This window comes from Artibeus jamaicensis, unplaced genomic scaffold (genome assembly GCF_021234435.1).
Source record: "Artibeus jamaicensis isolate MK-2021 breed Jamaican fruit bat unplaced genomic scaffold, CSHL_Jam_final contig_452, whole genome shotgun sequence".
Taxonomy (NCBI): Eukaryota; Metazoa; Chordata; class Mammalia; order Chiroptera; family Phyllostomidae; genus Artibeus; species Artibeus jamaicensis.
In genome coordinates, this window is record NW_026521837.1 from 8,377,340 (window position 1) to 8,403,995 (window position 26,656).

A 26,656-nucleotide genomic window follows, 5' to 3' on the forward strand; every position below is an offset into this window, starting at 1 on the left:
GAGCACAGTATTATTGTGGCCTTAGAAAGTCTTTGCATTCTGCATAAGTGATCCTGAGTGGTTCAAGCCCATGTTGTTCAATTTGGGTAATTTGAATTGAAAGTAACACGATGCACTTGTGCCTCATTTTACTAAATCAGCCAACAGAGGACTTATTTTTGGAGGGAAGAGTACGAAATTACTTTAATTATACCTATGTAACATTGACTCTGCAACTAATAATTTCTTACTTCATTCAATAAATGAAGGACAAATATTAAGTATTAGAATATTAGCATGTTCTGGGGTTGTATGTGTGGTGGGGCAACAATCGGAGAAAACCAGGAATAGTCTCTTCAGGCAGGAATTTGTGGTTTGGTGAACTTGAAGGAACTGGATCACACATGGAGTATTTACTCCCAGCTCCTTTCCAAGAGAGCAGAGTCCCCTGTGCCCTGCCGGCGGGTAGTGTGCAGGGCCCCGACCAGGCGTACTTCTGTGGTATGGGGTGCGTAAATGCTACTTCTTATGTTGGTAATAAATTATAGCTCATAGTGGTCTTATGAAGTGGAAGTGTGTCAAAAAATGGAATAATCTAAACAACATTTAAAATTATTTTACCAAGTTTAAGACCATTATTCGGCTATCAAATGAAATCTTTAAAATGTCTTTATTTTCCTTTCTCTTCTGTTTTCTAGAAACGTACATGAATTTTACTGAGCTTATTGAGGACTTTTAGTGACTTCAGTTCTTTTAGTTGGTTTTCCTTTGAAAGATTATCTTCTCTTTTATGAATTCTTATTCATGACTTATATTTGCAAACCCTTAATCACAGTATTATCTATATAGATTTAATTTACGTATGTGTAAGATTTATTACACATCACTGCGTCCTTTCCTCTTCATCTTACTCCATTGCCTGGTCCCTTCCTGATGTATTTATGGTTTGCTTAGAATCCTTTCCCCATTGTTTTCTTCAGATGGGGTGTTGATGTTGTGGTCTTTAAATCTTTGAATATCTCCTTGCCTTGAAAGATAAAGGATAGTGCTATAGATTGAATTGTGTTCCCCCAAACTCACAGGTTGAAGCCCTACTCCCCACTGTGACTATATCAGAGATTGGGCTTTTCAGGGATAATTGGGGTTACATAAAATCATAAATGTGGAGTCTGAATTTGATGGGGTTAGTAAGAAGACGAAAGGAGAGAGAAAACTCTTCTTTCCTTCGCCAGGCACCAAGGAAAGGCTGTGTGCAAACACAGCCTACAGCTGTCCGTGTCCAGGAAGAGAGCCTGTAGGGCAGGGGTGCCAAACTCATGTTCACCAGGGCGCACATCAGCCTTGTGGTTGCCTTCAAAGGGCCAAAATAATTTTAGGACTGTATAAATGTAACTACTCCTTAATAGTTAAGGAGTTGAAATTACATTCGGCCCTTTGAAGGCAACCTTGAGGCTGATATGGCCCCCGGTGAAAACGACTTTGACACCCCTGCATTAAAGGACCCACCCATTCTGCAACCCTCATCTGGGACTTTTATATCCAGAACTGAGACAATTAACTTCTATTTTGTAAGCCACCAAGTCTATGTGGTCTTGTATGGAATTCTGACCTGACTGATAGATACCATGTGTACACATAATATTTTTAGGATTTGGTATTTTTCTTAGTAAATAACATTTTATGCTTTTCAAATTTGGGTGCTGCACCTAATATTTTTCCATGGTTAACCTAGGTATATGACTATTTTCCTTCCTTAGTTATGACTAGCATCAGTAATCCTATTCTGTCCATTGAAGTCTTTTTTTCAATTTATAATTTTTTCCCTCAAGTCTTCCATCAAATTATAGAATATTTTTCTCCTGAATCCCTTATTTTCATTTTTGGTCTCACAGGTCTATCCTTCAAGTCCCTTACATTTTTTTCTTAGTATTGGACTAATTTGCCTTTAGCTGAGTTTCTTTTCCATTAATATTCCAAGCCATTAATTTGATCCTCAGTTTGACTCTACTTTTGCCCTGACTGGTGTGGCTCAGTGGGTTGGATGTCCTTCTGCAAACCAAAAGTTCACCGGTTTGATTCCTGGTCAAGGCACATGCCTGGGATGGGGGCCGGGTCCCCGGAAAGGAGTGTGTAAGAGGCAAACGATTGATGTATTCTTCTCACATCCATGTTCTCTCCTTGTCTTTCTCCCTTCCTTCCCCTCTCTAAAAATAAATAAATAAAAACAAGACTAAAAATCAATTATGAAAACAATGACTATATTTCAGTCTAAAAATATTAAAAATCAAAATTTTTAAATCTAGAAATTAATTTTAATGTTTTAACTAAATAGTGTTAAATATTCTTAGTATTTTTATGTTCTTAATTTATCATTTGAGTGGTATGGCATTTCTACTGCACTTGAAGTGGCCTGCCCTTAATATTTTCCTTGTCCTTCCTTTCCAGGATCTTTGCTCCTGTTCAGATCTATAATTACTTTCTTTTGCTTATTTCTCTATTTATTTTCAGTACTTGGGTAAAAAAAAATTTGAAAAATTTAAAGAAGAGATGGTCAAAGGCCCTATAGAATCTGCTTTTGTTGGCTGGTAACAATGAATAAACTTGAAGAATATTAGTCATTGGCTTTTTTTGGTGATACCTTAAGGTCTCCTCAGTGACAGATGTTAGACACCACTGCCCAGTCTGGGTAGCTGCTCTGAAGTTTTCCAGCCAAAAATACTCTGCAGATCTGGCTAGAATAAAAAATTAGGAAATTATCACTCTTTTTTTAAGGGCAGATGTATTTGCCAGCAGTTTTCTCTCTAGAACCTTGACTTCTTATTTTAGTGGAGACTTACTGGCTGCTTGTCCACTGGCTCCAGTTAAGCCCCGAGAAGAACAAATTCTCTTCTCTTAACACCCATCAGAACTTAAGCTCTCCCATATGTGCCTATAAGCCTTGTCTCTCTACGTCAGCTCCTGCCTCAGCCCACAAGAAGTTAGCATCAGCTTGGGAGATGATATGAGGAGGTAACACCCCAAAATGGAATTATCTTCTGGAGGGGGGCCCTTGTAGTACAGGCTTCACCCACCAGGTGAGTGTTCTAGGAACCCGTCTGTATCAGTTACCAGCTGGTGTTGCTGTGAGAGACTGCATTTGGCTTCAGTGACATTTCTGAAGACTCTTTCAATGCATTTGCCCATTTCATGATGAGTGATTTATGAGAGTATGTGCCAACGCCACACTGAGTATTCAGTTTTTTATGAGAAATGGCATGACCACTGTGCCCCACCCTCCCAATTCACCTGCTCTTTCTATGAGCACTTTTTTTTGTTTTTTTTCCTTGGATGAAAAACATCCTGAAAGGAAACTGTTTTGCTAATGTAGAAGACATGAAACAAACAAATAAACAAAATGGCAGAAGCCCTAAAAAGCATAAAAATTGATGAGTTCAAAAACTGCTTTGAGCAGTGGAAAAATGTCTCAATAGGTGTATTATATCATATGAGAGGACTTTGAAGGTGACCGAAGTTTAAACATGTAAGAATAAATATACAATTTTTATTTTTATTTATTATATATTTTATTGTTGTTCAACTACAGTTGTCCCCATCATTCCTCCCGCACTCTCCCCTGCCCCACCCACCCCCACCTCCCACATTCAACCCTACCCCTCCTTTGACTCTGCCCATGGGTCCTTCGTCCACGGGTCCATGCTCCTTGACGATCCCTCCCCTTCCTCCCCCATTATCCCTCTTCCCCGGCGACCTTTGATTACTGTCAGTCTATTCTTAAATAAATTCCTTTTTTTTGTCCTCTTATAGTGTCAGAAGAGTATATTCAGAATACCATCTTCTTCTGAGACTTTCGACATGCACTCTCTGATAAGCAAATCCAAAATGGAGCTGTATTAAGCAGTCTCCCCTCCACAATTTCTTTAGCAAGGGTTCAGTGGCAGCCACTTTACATGAAGCTCCAAGGCTTCCACAAGGTTTGAACTTTGTGTTAGAAGTTTAAATAGAAGATTGTTAGAAGATTAAATAAGAAATGGAGCAAAGGAGACATGTAGTTCCTTCATTTTCCTGTGGCTGTATCTTTCTTTACTTGAAGAGGTGAATGAATGAATATAGTGATGTACAAAAAGTCAGGATACGAGTTTTTAGACTAACTGCTTATGTGACTAGATTTAGCTTTTTTCTGGCCTCAGTTTCTTCAATTGTCAAATATTACCATGGATATATAAAAAAATTAAGTATTCATCAATAGTGAATTTGGTAAATTATAATATATATTTATAGTATATATGAGGTCTTTCCAGAAAGTATCCAGCCATGTAAAATGAAAAGTAGAGACATTTACTGAAGAAGGTACAAGAAACATTGTATATAGGACAATGACACTTCAGTCCCCTTCAGAGTGGATAGCTTGTGGCTTCACATAGTTCTCCAAGTCACCATCAGCTGCCCCATCATATTTTCCTGAATCTCACTGATGTTCTGAAAATTCTTTCCTTTCAAAGTGATTTTAGTTTGGGGAACACCCAGAACTCTCAGGGTGCCAAATCTGAGCTGTAGCGGGGCTGAGTCACTTGGGTAACTTGATACTTTGCAAAAAATTCTGCACTAGATGTGATACATGAGTATGTGTGTTGGTCATGATGAAGCTGCTAATCACCAGCTGCCCATAGCCACGGCCTTCTGGATCATCCAGCTCATTTCTGTGGAGGAATGTTCAAGCTTAATGCAAAATTTGATGCAGATTCCTTGCTGTATTCACTCAGTCATTTTGAATATAATGGCCACACAGTACACATGCTCACTCAATGGTGTCTACCACCTCCACTGACTAGTTCTCGCTATATTAATAGTTGGACTTTTTGTGTTATACCTATAATGTATATTTATATAGATGCACTTATAAAATTAAGTGGGAAGGACTGCATAGAGAATAACATTGTATATAATACACATGTATAGAAATTCTAGTATAATAATCGTTTTTAGATTGTATTAGAATGTTTAGATGCTGTTTTATATGACTTGGTAGTGTTTCACTTTTAATAACAAGCATATGGTCATTTTACAATAAAAAACAGACATATGTTTTTGAAAATACAAAAAGTAGAATGAGTTTAGTGATTTTCATCTGGGTGTGGGTGTGTTTTGAGGGAATGTATTAGTCTGCTTGAACAAATATAGCGAAATACCATAAACCGAATGGCTTAAACAACAGGCATTTCAGCAGGCCGGGAGTCTAAGATGCTGGCAGATTCAGTGTCTGGTGCAAGCTTTCTTTCTGGCAGTTCTCTCCCTACGTCCTCACAAGGCCGTTTACTGGAGTGTGCACACAAGGAGAAGGAGAGCGAGCTCTCGACTTTTCCTCTTCTCCTAAAAGCAATAATTCCGCCATGAGGGCCCACCTTTATGGCCTAATCTAACCCTAATTCCCTCCAAAGTTCTCACTTCTAAATACCATTACAATGGGGTTAGGGTTTGAACATCTCAGTTTTGGGGGACACAAGTGTTTAGTTGTTAACAGGCATATGAAAGTATCAGAAGTCCTGTGGAATTATGCCCTCTTACGACTATTTAACAGTCGCCGTTATGATTGCACTGGTTTTCCATGTTATACTTTTCTGTAAGAGTGCAGTTGATAAAAAGGCACATCTAAGAATAAAAGTGAATCAAACAAACCAAAAACCCAGACAGAGTGTTTGCTAAGGACTACTGTGAGTTGTTTGATCAGAGTAGGAAATGAGATGAAAAGCTGTAACATATAGTTCACTGAGAATTATTCAATTTTATATTGGTTGGGCAAGATACTAAAGGCATGGAAAGAAACCAGCATTTAAAGTCAGGAATGATAAGAACTCTAAAAATATAAATGATATTTAAATATATTCGAATATAAGTTTGTGTTTATTTTGTAGAATATATCAAACTTTTTAAATATTAGAAATAACTCTTCCACGTAGCACAAAGATTGGGGGATTTTATGAATTTACTTCATTAAAATACATAATTCATAGGTGTAGGTTTAAACCAAAAGTCTAAACATACTGGCTAAAGGTAAGAATAATTAATTAGAATCCTTTATAATAATAAGTTATTTAAAATAATCACATATTTAACTTTACACTTAACATGAACTATTAAATTTAATGATATAAAGTAGAGAAATATTTTTGTCATTTATGATAAAGTTTTAAATTTTTTCCTCAGAGATGTAGTGAAGGTCACCTTGAAGAATACTGTGTAATGTTTTTTGTAAGTATGAAACTGAGCAACATTATAAATATCAGTTTCTTATGCTGCTGAATCCAAGATACTTAGCATAAATGTTCCTGGTGAAGCATAGTCTTGTGCTTTAGGGGGAAAGATATTTTCTTGTAAATGATTATTAATCTTATAAAGGATTCACACTATGGATGAATAGTATGTCAGAAATTGCTGAAATCATATTTGGTATTTATGGATTGATTCAAAATATTTTTAAGGAAGTTGTAGGTAACTAACAAATAAAAATAACTTCAGTTAGACCTAAGACTCTAGAGAGTGAAGTGTAATTGCCCTAAACAGAATCAGCACAGCATGCTACGGACTGACTGTTTTGTTATATCAGTAATTTGGAAGCCTATTATTTATGCTCTGTCAAAAATGTGTAATTGTGTGGATAACCACATTGGAAAAGTGTCAGTAATTCTAACCTTTTATAATTCTATCATATCAGACTCTTCCCTCTGGAAACTCTTATTCATTTTCTAGTTGATCTGAGTAAATGTATCAAATGTAGATTTTTACAATATAATTTTTTAAATGATATATTTCTGTTCAAAAGGCTAGTTTCAATGGGTCACCCCAAAACAAGTTTTCTGGGCATAAAATATTTTAGGCCTCATTAAAACAATAAGGAGAAATGAAACAAGGCAAACTAAAAACACTTTCCATATTTGCTTTCAGAGTCCTCTGTTTACCAACATGGCATTTGTACTTGTCAGAGGGAACTGGAAGCTGGTACCATAACTGCCACAAGTTTATAGGCTAATCAGTGGGGGATACGTTGACTGTAAGGGCACTTAAAACAATAAAAAAATTACTGAAAGTCATTTGTATTTACTATTACCATAGGTGAACAATGGTAGTGGTAGGTAATACTCCTCCCTGAAAAGATTTCTTGTGAGCCTAAATTCTAATTTAGTAACTGCAGGTTATGACTGAGTTTTACATTTTATACACATGTACTTTTAAAACATTTTATTATTACATTTTAGTACTCACCACTTAATAAACATTGTATTTTTAAATAAAAGTTAATTGAGAAAACTTCCAAGTGGAGTTGAAACACACAGATTAACAGTTCAGTATCATCCAGTAAGTTTGAAGATCGATTTGTGTTTCTAACTACTATGACATTGCATATTGTATCAAACACAATTCAAAATCAGAAACGAAAGCATAGTTGTTGCAAAGATGAAAGAATGGGCCTTGAATTACTTCAGTTCTGTTGTTTGAAGTAAACATTTGGCATATTTATTTTCAATCAATACTTAAATGGAGTGAGAACTGTGAGGCATATATTTTTGGGGGGTATATTTTTGTATTCCTCTGGCAGGACCAATAATCAAATTGACAGGAAGAAAACTAACAAGAAAACATAAGCAAATTTATTACATACTTACACAGAGAGATGCCATAAGAATGTGAGACTGGAGGACAAATTTGGCAACTGTGGCATATATAGTTGTGTATATATATACACATATATATGTATGTGTATATATATGTGTGTGCACGTGTGTGTGTGTATATATGCCATCTTGAGTTAAGGAAAAGGTCGAAGGTGTGGTTTGGGACTTCAGTGGTCAGGAAGGTAATGGAAAAACAAATGTTTGGTAAACAAACGTGTGCTGGGCCCTCCTTAACCATCAGACACAGAAGGGACACCACGGGCCTTGCTAGGCTCCTCCCCTTCTCCCACACTCCTTCCTGGCAAACCGATCTCTTTCTTCCTTGAACAGGTTCTCTATCTAAATTCCTTTTAGATAGTTAGGCAGAATATGGGAAGTTTTTCTGGAGTCTTTTTTCTAAAAATAACCAATTTAACATAATCAGTATCCCAAAGATGCATATTTTGAGGTAGCAAATTCTGTTCCCTCTCAAAAATTTTAGTTTGTACATTTTACTGTCTTCAGTTCTGAACCTTATTTTTTATGCTAAAATTTATGTTTTAAAGCTAGTGCACCAATAAAAAAATGTTACATCAGGGTACAATTCAGTAGTTACCTAAATTGTATCTTTTGTAGACTCTTAATAAACAAACATTATGTTTACTAAAACATTACTTTTTAACATAATCATATTTATGAAGTTCAGTACAACAATGACTTAACTAGCTGCGGTTCTTTTTTGGCAGTTACTAATATTTACTTTGTGTCACGACTATCATTAAAGAAAGTTATTTGTACAGAGGGGCAGGGCTTTAAAACTGCTCTGTTCCAGGTCTCCACCCAGCGGGCTCGTCACCGGGTTGAGCACTCCCTCCTGCGATGTAAAGACTCACCTGAGAAAAATCACAGAAAGGAAGTTTTTAAAAAATTCTTCATGTGTTATTAAACCTCCCTGGTTCTAATTCACAGCAAATTTTGAAAATTATATTCTTGAATGTAAGGAAACATAAAATAATTATTTCTCCCCATCCTTTTAAAAATGCCATTTATTTTATTTAAAAGTAAGCCAAGCTGCGAGCTCACTTGTTAACATTTGAACAGTGAAATACAGGGGGCTGCACAGACACATGTAGAACTGATGAATTTTGAAAACTTGAAGGCCATTGGAGAACAGAAAGTATAACATTATGTGTAATCAGGTTACTATACATGATAAAAAAGGGTAGCTAAAAGTAAAAGACTAAGAAATACATATGGCTAAATAGCACTTAATTAAGAATCTAGAGAGGGGTAATTGTGATTGGTTTAAAAATATAGGAACAATTCAAATTGAATAAAATTGTGTGCCCTTGAAGACTTAATAACAGAATAATTTCTTCCTGATAAAAGAAATTCTTTTTTTTGCATTTTCTGAATTAATCTTAAAAGTAATTTTCCACTTGCTCCATTCTCTATTATATATGGTATTATTTCATGCCAGTCACTTTAAGAGAGAATATTACAGGCCCATGCATGATTTGCATAAGAATAGACAGCTGTAAGTACTTTCAAATCCTTTTCTTTCTCATATTTAGGACACATTAGGAACAGAAAAGACAGAGATTAGGTATACTTAAATATTATTAAAATGGCAGGTTACTTTCCTTTTCTCAGGTGGCAAACTAATTGCATATATTGCAGGAAAGGCTTATCTCAGCAGTCATTACTCACTGTCCGGTCAGTGAGACACAGGTATAGTGCGAGTGTGACAAAATCCTATAACGCACTTCTGTTCCTTACCCAGTCCCCTACCCTATGAAGAGCTGCCAGAAAGATACAAGCTTTACTATTCTGCCACACTTGTCTGGGCAATCCTACATATTTATCTTTATCAAAATGTATCACCATATTGCGTAGATACAGGAAAATAATGGCGGTGTAACTTAAATGAAGCAAGTAAGTATTTCACCTTGAAGAAAAATGTTTTAAAAGAAATAGGTATCCATACTATTGTGAAATTAGGCATGTAGCTGACATTAATTTATACCTAAAGTTTTTGGATATTTTGGATATTTTTCATTGATTCTGTAAGGTATTTCATATAATGTAGTAGTTTTCTTTTTATTCTTGTGTTATTATTTTTATTTTATCAATCATGATTCCTGTGCTTGGAGTAATTTACTAAAACTAAGTAGTTAACAGGATACAAAGATAGGCAAAGACTTAGAATTGGGAAAAAAATACAAATTGTGTTCCTGAATTGTGGGTGGAGTTAAAAAGCCAAAGATAAAATATGTGTGTGTGCATGTGCTGTGTATGTTATATGCATGTATGTAGATATGTGTATATGTCCAGATAAAGTATATATAAAACATTATATATGTAAAATGTTCCAGTGTTCCATTTCACAATAAATTATCTTTACAAATTTTTTTTAAAATTTTTATTTTGTGCTGTATTTTTTTTAATTACAATGTCTTTTATTGTTTGAGTACAGTTATCTCCATTTTCTCCCCGCCTCTCCCTGGCCCCACCCATCCCCACCTCCCACCCTCAGTCCTACCCCTCCGGCTTTGGCGTCATCCATGTGTCCCTTATACATGTTTCTTGAAGACCCTCCCCTTTTTCCATTATCCCCCTTCTCTCTGGTTACAGCCTGAGCCTGACTGCTGTAAGAGCTAACCAGATGAACTGCAGACAAAAACAGATCATTTTAATAACAAGAGCCATTATTTACAGAGTTCCTACTCTTTGACAAGTGTTCTGATGAATGCTCGAGGTTTATTATTTAATTTTTATAATAGAATTGAGAAATGCACATTAATACTTCTATTTAACCTATAATAAAATTGAACTTCCAAAAGATTGAGAGTGATTTGTTGAAGTCTGCTTAGTAAACAATACAGTTAGGATTTGAAGCAAAGTCTGATAGCACGAACATATTTTTCCCCGGCTACGTCAGGTTTAGAAATTACAGAGCACCAAGGGAGAGCTGTCCAGCAGGCCGCCACAGCTCTCCTTTGCTCAGTATCAACACCATAATAAAAACAATAGGTCCTGTTTGTGCATTGTTTGGCCGTCAGACTCTTGGGGTCAGGGCAGCCAGTCCTGTGATAGGAGCAGACATATCAGAGTGGTCCCTCTCAGCTCCTCCTCTGCCCTGGAGGCGGGCACGGTGGCTTTCCTCAGAGTGAGCCAGGGCTTCACACGCCATTTCATGTCACGTCTGTTACCACATCCTTGTTTTCATCTTTTTCATGAACACTCCTTTCATCTAATGATACTAAATAAAACTTACTCCTTAGAACACAGGTGGAAAAAGTCCGGCCCTCCACCTTGTTTCATCCAGCCCAGCACCTTGTTTCTACCCGGCAGGAGCAATGAGCTCTTGCTTAACTGTTCAGGAGTAGTTACGTTTATACGGTCCTAACATCACATTCAGCCCTTTGAGGGCAACTGTGAGGCTGATGTGGCCCCAGTGAAAATGAGTTTGACACCCCTGGTTTAGAAGTACATGGAAATTATGGCTGAGTATTATAAGAGTAATGAAGAGATAAAGAGGAAAAAATCTAAGTCTCTTATCTAAAAGCTAAGAAAACAAATGTTTTTTAAAGATCTTAAATATAGGGACTGCCAAAAGCAGGTTTGAAATCAACCACCTCAGGAAGTAGTGGGTCTAACCCACACAGGTCACTGAAAATTCAGGTTTGTTTACCAATTTTTAGAGATGACAAAAACATGTAAATAATGAAGGCTGACAATTTGAACACTTACAAGATTGTACGTAAGGACACTGTACCATTGTGGCACTCTCTGGAGTTAATAAAGTTTTTGTAATAATCATAACCTGCATGTCTTTTTCCATATGAACAACTGTCAATATACTTCTGTCCACCTGTGTATATTTGCATTGATAAAATGTTTTTGAATACAATATTTACATACTCTCTTTATATTTCAAATCACTAATAAACTTACCATAGTCAGTCTAAAACTGGATGTGGGAACTGTCAAAAGGGAGAACGCCCACTAATCCAAATAAACAAAGTATAACAAAATTCTTCCACTTAATTGATGAAATAAACATGAGTGATTGGGCTAGAGATGTTTTTGAATAATTTGATACATCTCACTTCCCAACTATTGAGCTATATCTAGGCCTATTTTAAGATCTTTAAGAAGTAAACTTGAGAACTTGTAGTTTAACTGGCCTTCTTCCCACCAAGAAGCTTGGGCTTACATGCCCTCCTCATTTGCTCACATATCCACACTTAAATGTGACTTGAGCTCCTTTCTCATTGATGAGCTCCTCAGTAACAGGCCTTGTCATCCTTCTATGCTCAGAATGCAGCACAGCGTATCAGTATTCACTGAGTGTTTGAAGGAATGGATAAAATTCATAGGTATCACAGTTCTTGGTCCTACATTTGTTAAGGAAACCCTTAGAGAATAAAACAAGATAATATATTATTAAAATATACAATTTGGCAGATGCAACATTAGAAGAAAAGGGAGAAGGAGTATGGGTTTTGGTGTATAATTTACTGGAGAAAGTTCTAGAGAAGAAACAGACCAGAGGTGGAAACATGAAACAGTTAACTTGATTTCAAATGAGTGCCACAGTAAGCAGTGATGAAAAAATGGAGGAGAAAATAAAACTATAAAGTAATCTGAAGACTAGGAATCAACCAAATTATAGAAGCAAACAGGAAAGGGCAGAGTTAAAATTGATTAAAATTTAAGATATTTTAGAAATTAAAAAAGAAAACAGCATTAGTAAAATAATAAAACATTCTTCAAAAAATATATGCAGGGCTAATCTAGTCTGATTCTCATTTTTACAAAAAAATTGATGAAATTTTACAATTTGACACTTAAAATAATTTTTTAGAAGAAATAGTCTACAATTTGAAAAATTAGTAATAGAAAGTAGCTGTGGGTAGGAAGTTAATGACATAGGAAAAAGAACAATTGTTGCTAAATATTAGTATCAATGGAAGAGCAAAACTAATTTTAAAATGACAAAGATTCATAACCTGTGTTTGCGAAAGTATAAAGGACTAAAGTATATGAGGCAAATAAGATCTCATACTATGTGTCAGTATTGCGCCAGGCAATTTGCTTATGTATCTCACATCACCTTCAGTCATACATTTTTCTTTTTATAGTCAATGGAGGCAAGGCTTAAAGACGTTACCGTGTATTTTAGACTATAAGACACACTCCCCCATCCTCCCTCCCTCCCTCCCTGCCGCCACCAAATTTGGGAGGAAAAGGGGGTTGCGTCTTATAGTCCGCATGTAGCTTACCTGTCTCGCTGTGGTGGTGGTGGGGCAGTGGCCTATGTTATTTATGTTATTAAATATTTTACTATATTTTTTGCTTCATAATTTTTTTTCTATTTTTCTCCTCTAAGACCTAGGTGCATCTTATTGTCCAGTGAGTCTTACAGTCCCCAAAATTTGGTAACCAAATTGCTCAAAATTAAGAAATTGCACAATGTCATTCAAAGAAGCTATTCACATATAAATTAGATCTGATTTTGCTGTGGAAAAACAAAAAATATTCTATTGTAACATTCCTTAAATTAAATTCCTGCTCACTGTTTGTAGCATTCACAGACTGGTGGAGTGTCAGGCTGAGAGGAACAAAGAAATTAGAGCATGTCAATTCAGTGGTCATTGGGATTTTGAAACTATTGAAGTTATGGATATTGGTTGCTTTGAAATGAGAGTTTCTTAACATTCTTATAGCATTCCTGATATAATTACCAATTTTCTTTTTATTGACTTCTCCATTCATAGTACATTTCACAGTTCTTGGTTTATTCAACTGCCAGCAGAGATTATCCTGACTCAATATTTCAAGGTTCCCGTGGGTTGAGGCTGCTGTCCCACACTTCCTTGCCTGTCAATTGTCCTTCATCTGTCAGCAGACTATTCTGGTTGCAATTCTAAATACGTTAATATTTTAAAAGGGACATGACTTTTAGGAAGAAATGCAGAAGAATAAAAAACATCAGACCCAGCCTAATAAAGAGATGTCCAATATAAGGACTTCTTCCCACTGTTGTTTATTTATTTTAGTTCTTATTCATTTATGCATCCCGTATTCCATCAGTGTTCTCAGCTATTCTATAAATTATGTTGGGTTTTTTATTTTCAGTGTAGCAAACAGGGAAACAGATTTAGCACGATGAATGAACTTTCCCATCAGCTAATGAGCAACAGATAAGAGACAGGGGATGCTAGAGGCCTATGTTCCTTGCCTTTGATTAAGACTGACTTTTTCATATTGGATATGCATTTTGAAGGAGAGAAGATATGATAGAATCAATTGAAAATATGTTTGCTTATTTTCACTTCCCAGCTAATCTGATCTTTTCAATTAAAAATAATAGGTATTATCCCTAGCTCTCTGTCCTTTTGTGCACTAAGATCTCGGGTTGCATAGTGTATCTTGTTACAATCTGTCATTTAGGAAAAATTCCTGTATATAATTTTGCCATGGGTGAGAGTCTATGTATTTTTCCTCATATGAACTTTGTCACAATAGACATGTGTTTCAGTAAAAATAGCCAAGCTGCTGGAAAGATGACACTATGCCTGTTACACTGCTCAGGATACACTGCTGCATAATTTGCTTGAGTTATCCCCATATGTTGCAAAAGGCAGACACTTGAAAAGCTTAGTGTCATCCATCTGATGTAATTGAACTTCAGGTCAAATGAATGACACTTTATTTCATCCTTGCAACTTTAGGAAAACAAACAGCATAGTATCAGCAAAAAATGATGCTTTTTAAAGAAGTCTCACTATTTGAATATTTTAATGAAGGACATTGTTTACACAAAATAATAACCTTGAGTAAATTTTTAATAAAAATATTTTAAACTATGTTTTTGTAATATTTTTATGAAAGTTCTCTAGTGGCAGAAGAGAAAAAAATGTTACCTATTTTCTCACTAGTCCCATGTAATTCTTTGAGATATCAACCCTACCATTATACAGTTCAAATGATAATGATATATTTAGTACTCTTGATTTTTCTTAACTATATATAAAATAAATTATGTATTTCTAATTATTTATATTCTCAAAATTAAAATTACTGGAGTAAATATCTAGACATTCTTCTTCCACAAGCATTAGGTGTTACTATTTAACTATTTTTTTTCTAATTCAGTGGTACAAATATGTATTTACTAGTAATACATTTTCTGTCTGTACTGGAAATGACTGCAAATGAATAGAAAATTCTCGATTTTAATGGCATATATTCAGCTAGAGTAATAAATAGAGATAGGCAATTGATAAAATACCTAAAGTAAAGCCATAGCTTGAGGTATTTGGGTTGGCCAAAATCTCTGTAAGATGGTTCTAGTGGCATTTATTTGTCTTTAACTTCATTTGAAACAATTTTGTTCAATTGTATTGTGACAGCTGTCATATCGGTGTACATTTAAAAACTTATCAAAATTGGTGAATTTTTGTGTCATTTTAATATTGAAGATGGAAGAAAATAAGCGGCATTTTTGGCACATTATGCTTTATTGTTTCGTAAGTGGTAAAAACACAATTGAACCACAGAAAAAGATTTGTGCAGTGTATGAAGAAGGTGCTGTGACTAATCAAACTTGTCAAGAGTGGTTTGTGAAGTTTTGCGCTGGAGATTTCTCGTGGGACAATGCTTCACCGTCAGGAGAAGTTGATAGAGATCAAATTGAGACATTAATTGAGAACAATCAATGTTATAGCACATGGGAGATAGCTGGTATACTCAAAATATCCAAGTCAAGAAAGTTATTGGTGGAAATTAAAAATGTCTTTTAGTTTATGGAAAAACACACAAACTTTTTAGCCAACCCAATAGATTTTTTTCCTGAGCAAATGGAATATATTTATGTATAAAGGAAGCTTCAGCATTTACTAAAAATATGCAAAAAATTGTCTGATTCTTAGAAAACTACAAAACTTAAACAAGCTTGTTAATTGCTTTGAGGTGACTCCCCCGCCTTTGATGATTCTCCTCTTACTGCAAAGTGCGGTTGTCAAAGTGCACCACTGCAGAGATGTATGAAGAAAAGAAATACTGCTTTCTGAAAAAGAAGTCATATCTGTCATTAGGCAAATGAACATTATTCCTTTTGTTCCAAAATCTGCAAATATTTTTATATTCCTTATTTACCAGAAGCATTTAATTATAAATTTATACCAAAAAACACTGACAAGTCTAGTCTTGCCCAGCTTTATACATTTTTACTTCAAGAACCAAATGGTATGCACTTGAAGAAAGTATTATGGAACAATAAAATTACAACTTATTTATAGGGTTCATCCACAAATAAAATATTAAATATTCACATTGTAAGAATATACTTGCTGTATAAAAATGAGAAGATCCAAACCTACTGTTAAATTAAGTACATTTTACCTATTTATACTCTATCTTGGAGGAAACAAGGTGTTATGCACTTATTATAGTGCATAATATTTTATTATTTAGCACTTTTCCAATAACCTAAGGCACTAATCCTAATCCTGCAATTGAAATGAACAAGTGAACCCTGTAGTGTGTTACATATGCAACTCTAAATTAATTTTGTTATATTTTCACAGTGTAAAGAAAGTTCTTTCTAAGATCCCTTTCAATTGGCCCTCATAGAAATCTCATGCCTATTTCAGCAGATGCTTATCAATAATTAGGGTAAACTCTAAGTTAAAATGAACACAAGGTCTGTCCAGAAAAAGTCCAGCCATTGTTTAATATACAAGAATGGTTTGCACAGCATCCATGGAATCTGGCAGCCAAGGAAAGTGGACTGGAATGCACATGTGGGAACCATGACCACTTCATTGTACCAGTCAGTGGGGGTGGTAGATACTGTTGAGTGAACTTGTGTACTGTGTGGCTGTCACATTCAAAATGACTGAGCAGAACAACAGATCTGCATCAAATTTTGCATTAAGCTTGAACATTTCTCTGTGGAAGCTATTCAGATGATTCAGAAGGCCAAAACTATGGGCAACTGGTGATTGGCAGCTTCATCATGACAATGTGCCCACTCATGCATCACGTCTTGTGGAGAGATTTGGGGGGAAACATCAAACCACCCAGGGGACTCAGTCCCCCTGACATTCCAGATTTGTCACCTTGTGACTTCTGGCTTTCTCAAAACTAAAATTATCTTTCCAAAGGAAGAGATTTCAGACCATCAATGATATTTAGGAAAATACAAAGGGGCAGCTGATGGCGATTGGGAGAACTGTATGAGGTCCCACGGTGCCTACTCTGAAATGGACTGAAATGTCATTGTCCTATGTACAATATTTCTTGTGTCTTGTATCTTCTCCAATAAATGTCCCTATTTTTCATATTTCATGGCTGGATACCTTCTGCACAGACCTCATCTTTCTCACTAACAATCAGCTTTTCAAAGTCATTAGGATTTCATACATGATTCTCAGAGAGTAAGGAATATTAGTACTTCAGTAAGCTGAATGAATTATTGATGCTAAACACCATTTTGGTGTTAGATGCTACTTGAATTAATCATTGCAATGCAATCTTCTTCTTACTGTTAAGATTCATTGGCTTATTACATTACAGAGGAAAATAGTTAATTCCATTCTAGAAGCATTAGTGGATAGTTTTCCGGTGCTTATTACTAATGCAGGTAAGAACTGTATCTATATTAAACATGATATGTAATTTCTTCAACTGCTTTTGATACTTACTTAAATACTTCCCATTTGCACCTAACAAATCTTTTCTTGGGGCTTTGATTTTACCTTTTTGTCAAACTAAGACAACTAATTACAACTGCATATTTGAACTTCTAAATGCAATGATATTAGACATATTCACTCTTCATGTTTAAGGCTTCTCTTATGCTGTTAAGTATTATTGTCTTGGAGCCTGCAAGACTGTAATCCTAGTTCAGGGATATTTGCTTAGAGTCACGTGTGTTGCTAAATGCAGTTTGTCCCCTGAGCATATTTTATTTAAATCTGCTTGCAAGACATTTTCTTTTCTTTCTCTATACATCATTGATAATGCTTTTTCAGCATCCCCTGGAACTCTCATTACAGATGGCAGTTTAGGAAAACTGAATCTTTTCCGAGAGACATATTCAAATAGAATATGGTTTTAATTTTGCCAAGTTGAAATAGATGTTACCAGATTGTTTTAACTGTATGAAAGACATCTGGGAGAATTTTGCTGCAGTCTAGAGAATCATACACCATTGTGAAAAGTTTGCTTTATTATAGGCAACACACGGTTTGGGACAAAATGGTAAATGTTTTTAAATTTTCTAGTGACTCCACTTTTCTGAATGAAACCTAGAATGAAATGACAGAAACTCTGCCTTTTATATATGACTTAAAGCTGTCTCACGATTAGGGGAAAACATTCCTGTTCTGGTCTCCATCCTAACATTCTGAGAGAGTGGGAATTCTCTTCTAACTTGGCATGAGATTCCTGGTATTCTTATATGTGCAAGTTGTGCGGTACTTATCATACTATTGGGTACATCATTTTTAGGAAATACAGAGATGACAAGTGGAGTTTCTTTTTCTTAAGCAGGCCATGATTTAATTTTTAAATATTTTTATTTAATCTTCATTGTATTTACTTCCATTACCACTTATGCCCCTTATACCCACCTCCCCCTATCAATCACTACACTGTTTTCCATGTCCATGAGTCCTTTTTCCTTTTTTCTCAATCCCTCCACCCTCTAACTTCCTTCAGTAACTTAGCTGTCATCTGCCCTCCATCTCTGAGTCTGTCTCTGTTTTGCTTGTTAGTTCTGTTTGTTCATTAGATTCCACATGGTGAAATCATATGGTATTTGTCTTCCTCTGACTGGCTTATTTCACTTAGCATAATGTTCTCCAGGGCCACCTACACTGTTGCAAAGAGTAAATTTTCTTCTTTTTTACAGCCAAGTAGAATTCCAGTATGTAAATGTCCCATAGTTGTTTTATCCACCCATCTGTTGATGGATTCTTGGGTTGCTTCCATATCTTGGTTATTGTAAACAATGCTGCAATAAACATAGGGGTGCTTATATTATTTTGAATTAATATTTTGGGTTCCTTCAGCTATATTTTAAGAATTGGGATCACTGGGTCAAAAGGTAGATCCATTTTTTATTTTTTTGTGATGTCTCTATACTGCTTTCCACAGTGGCTGCACCAATCTGCATTCCCACCAAGAGTGCAAAAGGATTCCCCTTTTTCTACGTCCTCACCAACATTTGTTTGTTGATTTATTGTTGACAGCCATTCTGACAGGTGTAAAATTTCATTGTGGTTTTAATTTGCATTTCTCTGATTAGTGATGTTGTGCATATTTTCATATGTCTATCAATCCTCTGTATGTCCTCTTTGGAGAAGTGTCTATTCAGGTCCTTTGCCCACTTTTAAATAGGGTTGTTTGTTTTTTTTGATGTTAAGTTTTTTAAGTTCTTTATAAATTTTAGATATTAATCTCTTATCAAATATATCAGCAAATATGTTCTTCATTTTGTATATTGTCTTTTTATTTTGTTAATAGTTTCCTTTGCTGTGTAAAAGCTTTTTAGTTTGATGTAGTCCTATTTATTATTTTTTTTCCTTTTGTTTCCCTTGGCTGGGGAAATATATCTGATAAAAATTGCTATGAAAAATGTCTGAGGTTTTGCTGCCTATATTTTCTTCTAGGATTTTCATGACTTTGATCTAATATTTAAGTCTTTGATCCATTTTGAATCTACTCTTGTGTGTGGTTTAAGAAGGTGGCGTAGTTTCATTTTTCTGCAAGTATCTGTCCCATTTCCCCAACACTATTTATTGAATAAACAATGTTTAGCTCATTGTATGTGCTTGCTTCCTCTGTTGAATATTAATTGACTATAAAGGTGTGGGTTTATTTCTGGGCTTTCTATTCTGTTCCATTGATCTATTTGGATGTTTTTATGCCAGTACTAGGCTGCTTTGATTACCATGACCTTATTGTATAATTTCATATTAGGTAGCATGATTCCTCCAACTTTGTTCTTTCTCAGAATTGCTGTTGTTATGAAGGACATTTTGTGTTTTCTTATAAACTTTTGAATTATTTATTCTAGATCAATGAATATTCAATCTAGTTTCCCATGAAATGCATCATTGGAATCTTGATAGGAATTGCATTGTATCTATAGATTGCTTTGGGTAGTATGGACATTTTAATGATGTTAATTCTTCCTGAACGTAATATGAGCATGATATATGTTTCCACTTATTTTTACCTTCATCATTTTCTTTCTTCAGTATCTTATAATTTTTCAAGTACAGGTCTTTTACATCCTTGGTTAGGTGTATTCCTAGGTATTTTTATTATTTTTGAAGCATTTGTGAATGGGAAGCATTTCTTAATTTCTCTTTTTGTTATTTATTGGCATATAGAAAAATGCAACTGGTTGCTGAATATCAATGTTGTATCCTTCTACTCTGAAGAATGAATTTTTCAGATCTAGTAGTTTCTTGATAGAATCTTTCCTGTTCTCTATGTACAGTATCATCTCTTCTGCAAATAAAGACAGTTTTACTTCTTCATTTCCAGTTTGGGAGTCTTGTATTTATTCTTGTCTGATTGCTGTGGCTAGGACTTCCAGTACTATTTTGAGTAAGAGAGGTGAAAGTGGACATCCCTGTCTTGTTCCTGATTTTAAGGGAAACACTTATAGTTTTTGCCTGTTGAGTATGATGCTGGCAGTTGGTTTGTCATATATGACCTTTATTATATTTATGTATGTTCCCTCTATTCCAACTTTTCTGAGAGTTTTGATCATCAATGGGTGCTGGATTTTGTCAAAAGCTTTCTCTGAATCTATTGATATGATCATGTGGTTTTATCCTTCATTTGGTTTATCCTTCATGTGGTTTTTATCCTTCATTTGGTTTTGGTTTGTGGGGAATCACATTTATTGATCTGCAAATGTTGTACCAACCTTGCATTCCTGGAACAAATCCCACTTTGATCATGGTGTATGATCTTTTTTATGCACTGCTGTGTTTGGTTTGCTAATATTTTATTGAGGGTGTTAACATCTATGTTCTTCAGGGATATTGGCCTATAATTTTCTTTCTTTGTAGTATCTTTATCTGGTTTGGGAAATAGAATAATGCTGGCTTCATAAATGTGTTTGGGAGCCTTTCCTTCTCTTTAATTTTATGAAATAGTTTGAGAAGGAGAGGTGCTATTTCTTCTCAGAATGTTTGGTAAAATTGACCTATGAAGCCATTTGGTCCAGGGCTTTTGTTGGGATTTTTTTATTACTGCTTCAAATTTGCTAGGTGTAATCTGTCAGATTCCCTGTTTCTTCAGATTACCTGATTCTTCCTGGCTTCTTTTTGAAAGATTTACAGTTTCTAGAACTTTATACATTTCATCCACTTTATCCAGTTTGTTAGCATATAGTTGTTCTGAATATTTTCTTACAATCCTATTGATTTCTTTGGGATCAGTTGTTAGTTCTCTTTCATTTCTGATTTTATTTATTTGGGTTCTTTCTCTTTTTTCTTGATGAGTATGGAAATGGTTATTACCTTGTTGATTTTTTTAAAGAACTAGCCTTTGGATTTATTCATTAATCTTTTGTATTCTTTTTTAGACTCTATTTCATTTATTTCTGCTCTAATCTTTATTATTTCCATTCCTTCTACTTACTTTGGGGTTTGCTTGTTATTCTTTTCCATGTTTCTTTATGTGTGAAGTTAGGTAATTTATTTGAGCTTTTTAAAAAATATGTCTATAATGCTATGAGTATCTCTCTTAGGATTGTTTTCCCAGTGTTCTACAGATTTTGGCTTGTTGTGTCCTCATTTTCATTTGTTTCAAGGTATCTTTTGATTTCTTCCTTGATCTCATTGTTAACCTATTTATTGTTCAATAACATGTTATTTAGCTTTCATGTCTTTTATGTTTGTCTGTGTCCTTGTGATTGATTTCTAGTTTCATAGCATTGTGATGAGAGAATATGCTTGATATGATTTCAGTTTTCTTAAATTTACTGTGACTTGTTTTGTGTCCTAACATGTGGTCTATTCTAGAAAATGTTCCTTGTGCACTTGAAAAGTATGTATATTCTGCTGCTTTGGGTGAAATGCTGTAAAGGTATTAATTAAATCCATTAAATATAGTGTGTCATTTAAGGCCATTGTCTCCTTGCTGATTTTCTGACTGAAAGATCTATTCATTCAAGTCAATGAGGTGTTAAAATCCCCACCTATGACTGTATGTCTGTTGAATTCTCTCTTTATGTCCATCAAGATTTGTTTTACATATTTACATGCTCCTATGTTGAGTGTGTAAATGTTTGCTAGGGTTATACCCTCTAATTGTATTTTTCTTTTATCATTATGTAGGATCCTTCTTTGTCTCTTATTATAGCTTTGGTTATAGTCTATTTTGTTAGATATAGTACTGCTACTGCAGCTTATTTTTCTTTTTGGCTTGCATGAAGTATTTTTTCCAACCCTTTATTTTTAGCCTGTGTATATATTTCAATCTGAGGTGGGTCTTTTGGAGGCAGCATATATTTGGGTCTTGTTTTCTTATCCATTAATGCACCCTCTGTCTTTTGGTTGGAACATTTAAGCCATTTACTTTTAAGGTGATTATTGATAGATATGTTTTTAGTGCCATTTTATTGTTAGGCTGTTTTGTTTTTCTTTCTCTTTTTTTTTTTTTTTTTTTCTTAAAGCAAGCCCGTTAACATTTGTTGCAGTGCTGGTTTGGTGTTCACAAATTCTTTTAGCTTTTTCTTGTCTGGGAAGCTCCTTATTTCTCCTTCAATTTTAAATGATACCCTTGCTAGGTAAAGTAGCCTTTGCTGTAGGTTCTTGCTTTTCATCACCTTGAATATTTCATGCCACTCCTTACTGGCTTGAAGTGTTTCTGTTGAGTAATCAGATGCCAGTCTAATCTCTGCTCCCTTGTAGATAACTCCCTGCTTTTCTGTTGTGGCTTTTAGGATTCTCTCCTTGTGTTCAAGCCTGGTCATTTTAATTATTATGTGTCTCAGTGTAGGCTGATTTGGGTCCAACTTATTTGGGACTCTCTAAACATCATGGACTAGTGTGACTTTTTCCTTCACCATATTAAGGATATGTTTCAGTCTTTAATTTTTAAAATAGGTTCTCAATCCCTTGTTCATTCTCTTCTCCTTTTGGCATTTCCATGATGTGGAGTTTGTTATGTTTCACATTGTCCAAAATATTTTTTAACCTCTCCTTATTTTTTAAAACTCTTTTTTCTTTTGCTGCTCTGCATGGGGTTTTCCTTTTCTACCTTGTCTTCCAAAACACTGATTCTCTCCTCTGCCTCATCAAACCTACTGTTTTTCCTTCCAGTGTATTATTTATTTTGGATAGTGCCCTCTTTATTTCTGACTGGCCCTTTTTTCGTGTTTTTTCTGTCTTTTCCCATGTTGTAGAGTATCCTTATAATCATTGTTCTAAACTCTGTATCTGATAAATATCTTGCCTCCATTCCCTCTAATTCTTCTGGAAAGTTCACTTGCTTTTCCATTTGTTTCTTTGTCTTCCCATTTGGGCTGCTGTGTACTTTCTACCTTAGTTGCTAAATTAATCCGCCTCTAAACTGATCAGTTACTAATCTAATGAAGCTGTAATCAGCAGTCTGAGTTAGGTACCACAGGGTAGAAGCAGAGTAATTCCTGTGGGCTGGGGCATTACTTCCCCTTAGGCTGATGCCATTCTGAGAAGAGTGCTTTCCCTGAGAGTAAGGACTTCTGCAGTACAGGGAATGTCTCAGGATAGGCACCCTGGCTTCTGTTCCTTCAGTTTTCTCCCCAGAGCCCACAACCCCAGACTCTCCTCAAGCATCTCCAGTCCATTCTGCCCTCCCTTTACTGGCACCCTGGGCAAGTGGCTACAAATGAAATGTTGTACTTTGGACCTTTAAGAGGCTTTCTGCCATCTTTCTATGGCAGACAGAAGCCCTGATGCTTTTCGCAGCTGGGTATTATCTGGGCTCCTTTCCACCTCTGGTGCAGGAGGCTGGGGAGCCCTGCTTGCAGTTTAGACTACACACTTCTCAAGGGGAACACCTTAGATGCTGAAATATTCCTCTGGCACTTCCAGCTGCTTCCCAAGGGAACCAAGCCAGCCCCCTTGATCCTCCCCTGCACTCCCTACCAGTCATGTTGTGCTGACGTGTTTTCTCCTCTCTGCCCACAGTTGTAAGGCCTCTCTCCCACTAGTGGTCAGTTGGTTATTCTGGATGATTTCTCTACAACTCTGCTGTGATTCCACATTTGTCCTGGTAGGAGTTTATTATGTCTTCCAGTTAGTCTTTCTCCATCTTCAACCAAATCATGATTTTAAAATAGTGTAACCTGTATGAATGTCTATTCACTGTGCTCTGCTCCTGAAACTAGGAGAGTAAGTACTCAAGGAATCAACAGATGGGGTTTCATTCATCCTCATCCACATATATTTTTTCTTACCTTTTGGATACAGATAGCTATATGTTGAGCAGGCATACAACTGAAATTTAGATCAAGGTAACCTTTGGACCTGTCATCCTGATGAAGGATTATGAGTCAAATGTAAGAAACTATAGAAAAATTGCTTATAACTTAATGTGGATGAGCAAACACGCATTCTGCTGAGCCTTCTCAACTCACAAGCCTTGCTACTTGGATCCCCTTGCCCTCCCTGGCCCTCTCTGGCTCGCTCACTCCTAGAGTGCTTGGCATGCAGTCTAATCATTTTTGTCTCCTAAAGTTTAAATAGAGATTTCTAAATTTTAATATAGAGCATATAATGTTTGTATCCATATAGAAAATATATATCAGTTAATATATTTTTAAAATTTAAGAAAATCAATGCATACTTTTTTAGTTAACAGCGTCTCATGGAGTATTTTATTAGTAGAATACAACTGACACTGTACCCTTTCTTGTGTAATTATTTAAAAATATGTTAGTTGTCTAATTTAATTTAGTTATTCAATATTCAAAATAAATTATTAAAATATAGTATTAAGTGAACTATTTTCTGCCATTAGATACACATTTAGATTTAATTTTTATGAAATGTGCAATCGTTTTTAACCTGTGAACTATTGTGTTTTGTGTGTCTGCTATACTGTTGATTGCTTTAAGAAACATTATCCAAGAAGGAATCTATAATCAAGATAGGAATCTTAAAAATGCAGATATAAGCAATTAATATCACTTAATAATGCATTTTGGTAAAGCTTATAACATGCCAAAAAGTTTGTCAAACACATATATAAACATAATTTTAAGTAAACAACGCATATTTAAATAAATAAAGTGAGTGAACTTTTCATACACCAATTCCAACTACCAGTTCTGAAACAACTGAAATCTAAACACAGGATAGGGCAGAACATACCTGTGTCCTCCATGTGTCCTAGGTCTTATTTGAACAAAATACCATAGACTGGGTGGGTGGCTTATAAACAACAGTGTTATTTCTCACAGTTCTGTAGGCTGGATGCCTGCATGGTAAGGTTCGGGTAAGGGGTCTCTTCCAGGTTGCAGACTGTTGACTTATAGTTGTATCCTCATGTGACAGGGAGTGAGCAAGCGAGCTCTCTGACCTCTTGTTAAAAATCTCATTTCGAAGGGCTCTACCCTGCTGAACTAATTACCTCCCAAAGGCCCCACCTCCAAATACTATCTCACTGGGGACAAATTTTAACATATTGTCACAGGTGGACACAGGTAACCAGGTTCTTGGTGATTGTGGACAAAGAATTGAACCAAACACAGAGTTTGCAGCAGAAAGAAGGAGAGCAGATTTATTAAGCGATAGTACGATAGTACACTCCACAAAACATGGGAGCGGGCCAACACTGAGCAGAGATTGACTTCAGGGGCTGAAGGGATTCTACTCCTATAGGGCGCGTATTTCCCAGATGGTTTTGGTGAGCTTTTATTTTGTATAGACAAGTAGTTATATTACTTTAAAGTTATTGCACATGTAGTCTCCCATGATTTTTCTTGATTGGCCACTGGAGAAGGAGGTTGCACAATTTTAGTTTCTTATAATACTATTACAATGAAGCAGGGGTCATGCAGCATCTTTTGCACAGGTGCGCTCATGATTCACCATGGTTCAGCATTTTTCCAGAGAGAGGGGACAAGCCGTCATAGAACAGGGTCTTTCTGTGAAATGTATGGATGTCCCTTATCTTAGCCCTGGGGTTACTCCAGAGTTTCCTCCTTCTTGATGATCTTTTGCCTCAGCTTCACCAATATCTAATGTTAAATGTGTACAGGGTAAAGAATGGGGAGAAATGATTTATCTTGATTTAGATTTAGAAAGGAGACAAAATAACCATTTTCTCTTACAAAATAGGTTGACTCTGACATTAATTTCCCCATGGAAAATCCATAATCTTCATTTTAAAAAATGGTAGCCATGCTTATGAAGTGCTGTGTGCTCAAATCCTTGAAGAAATTTTCTGTTATGATCAGCCTAAGACATCTATCCTGGAGTGTTTCACCATTTTCTAGCTTTGTGATCACATCTTCCTACTAGGTGTCTGATGAACTGAAGGAAGTAGACAGCTCTAAATTCCAGCAAACTCGCAAGTAAGGTTTTATGAGCATTAAAAATAATTTAAGATGGCAGTATTCAAAATGTTTCACAGCTGGTCTATTTAACGTCTTCACTGACTAAGTGCTTATGTATAAGGCTTAAAGCAGATCAACAAAGGGACACCGTTATATGAAATGGCACTCATAATTTTTAAAAAATATTTGAAACTGTCTCCAAATCACTCTGACTTTCAATGGTAGTTGTGGCATTTCTCATCAAGAAGTCATTTTTCTTTTTTTCAGTTGGTGAAGTGGTATCTGGATTAAAAGAAAGCAGAATTTTTTTCAATCCCCTAAATAAACTTCTAAAAATGACAGATAGTGACGGATAGTGAGTAGCATGCACCTTGCAATTGTTACGTAAATTAAGCAGATTAACCCGATTCCTTGCAGTTCTAAAACAGCATACATGTGACTTGTCCCT

The 26,656-nt window shown here is 35.5% G+C and overlaps 1 protein-coding gene across 6 annotated transcripts in view; it reads left to right on the forward strand.

The window, feature by feature from the left end:
* Positions 1–26,656, forward strand: part of CCSER1 (coiled-coil serine rich protein 1) — a 1,291,789-nt gene that overhangs the window by 583,678 nt on the left and 681,455 nt on the right. The window lies entirely within an intron of this gene.